This window comes from Lissotriton vulgaris, chromosome 8, assembly GCF_964263255.1.
Source record: "Lissotriton vulgaris chromosome 8, aLisVul1.2, whole genome shotgun sequence".
Lineage (NCBI taxonomy): Eukaryota > Metazoa > Chordata > Amphibia > Caudata > Salamandridae > Lissotriton > Lissotriton vulgaris.
In genome coordinates this window covers 1,403,246,808-1,403,249,553 of record NC_141696.1, presented here as the reverse complement: position 1 = coordinate 1,403,249,553, position 2,746 = coordinate 1,403,246,808, and positions in this window count along the sequence as shown.

Genomic DNA, 2,746 nt, shown 5'->3' with positions numbered 1-2,746 from the left:
CGTGGGGACCAAAGGCCCGGGGCCGTGGCACCCGACCTGGGGCCCGGCCGGGCCCCCGGACCCAGCCGGGGCTCCCAGGCCCGGAGGCACAGGGGAAGCCTCCCCGGGCCCTCCGGACCCCGTCCCGGGGCAGCCTGCCACGCAGCAGGACCAAGGACAGCGCCCGGGATGGGGAGGCCGCCCTCCCCGGGCCCTCAGGGGCCCCGGCCGGAGCTGCTGAACTCGGCCGAGCGAGGGGAGGCTTCCCGGGCACAACGGAGCCCTGTCCCGGAGCTTTGGCAGTGTGGCAGGCCGGGGGACCGGGCCCAGGTCCGTGGCACCCGACCCGGGGCCCGTCCGGGCCCCTGGACCCAGCCGAGGCTCCCAGGCCCGGAGGCGCAGGGGAAGCCTCCCCGGGCCCTCCGTACCCCGTCCCGGGGCAGCCTGCCACGCAGCAGGACCAAGGACAGCGCCCGGGATGGGGAGGCCGCCCTCCCCGGGCCCTCAGGGGCCCCGGCCGGAGCTGCTGAACTCGGCCGAGCGAGGGGAGGCTTCCCGGGCACAACGGAGCCCTGTCCCGGAGCTTTGGCAGTGTGGCAGGCCGGGGGACCGGGCCCAGGTCCGTGGCACCCGACCCGGGGCCCGTCCGGGCCCCTGGACCCAGCCGAGGCTCCCAGGCCTGGAGGCGCAGGGGAAGCCTCCCCGGGCCCTCCGTACCCCGTCCCGGGGCAGCCTGCCACGCAGCAGGACCAAGGACAGCGCCCGGGATGGGGAGGCCGCCCTCCCCGGGCCCTCAGGGGCCCCGGCCGGAGCTGCTGAACTCGGCCGAGCGAGGGGAGGCTTCCCGGGCACAACGGAGCCCTGTCCCGGAGCTTTGGCAGTGTGGCAGGCCGGGGGACCGGGCCCAGGGCCGTGGCACCCGACCCGGGGCCCGTCCGGGCCCCTGGACCCAGCCGGGGCTCCCAGGCCCGGAGGCGCAGGGGAAGCCTCCCAGGGCAATCCGGACCCCGTCCCGGGCACGCAGCAGGACCAAGGACAGCGCCCGGGATGGGGAGGCCGCCCTCCCCGGGCCCTCAGGGGCCCCCGGCCGGAGCTGCTGAACTCAGCCGAGCGAGGGGAGGCTTCCCGGGCACGACGGAACCCCGTCCTGGTCCTTTGGCTGTGCGGCAGGCCGGTGGACCGGGCCCAGGGCCCTGGCACCCGACCCGGGGCCCGGCCGGGCCCCTGGACCCAGCCTGGGCTCCCAAGCCAGGCGGCGCAGGGAAAGCCTCCCTGGGCCCTCCGGACCCCGTCCCGGGCACCCTGCCACGCAGCAGGACCAAGGACAGCACCCGGGATGGGGAGGCCGCCCTCCCCTGGACCTCAGGCCTCAGGCCTTCCAGGTAAGCCCGGCAATCTGGTCGCCCCGTTGGAAAGCATTGCGCGCTACTATTGCAAACACATTATCTACCGGACTTGCTCTAGATGGCGCTCCAACATAAGGAATGAACCAACACCTTCCCTACTGGAATCGTGACGAGCTAAAGTCGTCAGCAGCACCGAAGGGGCTAGACAGTGCTTAATTTGTAAAAAATAATTGTGAGTGCCCAGGCCCTTCTCTGGAGGCCCCTGTAGCTTGAAACATCCAGTGCCCCTTCCAGCACTGCCAATGACAGTACCAACATAACTAACCATCACACTGCTACACCTGTCACAATTCCAACCTCTGCAGTCCACCTAAAGCTATAGGAAAAGCAAGCATTGGTGGCAGATATTATTGATTCTTAATGTATATTGAATTACTAAACGCCACCTGCTTATCTCTAAATTTGACAGACAGCGCCACCATTTGGCAGACTGTAATTATAACAGGGTTGAGAATAGAGTGCTGGTCTCAGCACGGGAAACCACTGGCTCAAATTAAACACTGAGAGGAGGAAGAAGGCTAATGCAATTGTGCTCATGTAAATCGCTGTAATACTTTCGGGTCGATTTCTCGCTATATACAACTGCAAATAAATAAATAAAGATACACAGCAGCGTGCACCGGAGACCTTGCTCATTATTTATTGATGGGTGATAGCAGTTCATTCAAACCTGCAGCTTTCATCTACTATCCCTGCCTGCTATCAGGCCAGTTGGCGAGGCATAGAAATATCTCTGTCTAACCCAAGATTGTCATCAGCTGCAGCGAGACAGGAGGCCGGTTTGAGGTTTATTACATTCCCCATCGGCCTTGAACGAAGATGCAGGCCTGTGTTTTCACAATGCTGAGACAATGGAAGGAAGCCTGCTCCAGCCCGACAAACGTCACTGTACTCATGTGTAAATCACTCACAGCAGACAGACAGACACCCGTGAAAGAGGAGCAGGGCTGGGGAGGGGCGCTTGAAATTCAAAGGCCCGGAGGAAGGGTGGGGGCGTCTGTGGTGCGTCTGCTGGCGGGACACGATTCACTACTGAGGTGGGGCTTCAAAGTGAGATGAAAGCAGCCCCCGGCCCGCCCCGCCAGAAAGCAAGCCCCTCATTATCCCCCAGTGATCTCGTGTTTTGGCACCAAACAAAGCACTACAAAGTGTCGTGATATTCCAAAAATACCGCAGGGAGTGAACGCTAATCTTTCATGGAGGCCCCTGACCTCGCGCGGGGGTGAGAGGCTTTCCTGCTGCTCGCGCTGGGATCTCGGCGTCTGCGGCCTGTCAGGGATGTGCGTGGGAGGGGAGGGGGTGCTTTTCATCAGGCACAGTAAGAGGGCGCTGGCCTCCCACACTACCAGGGAAATGCACGT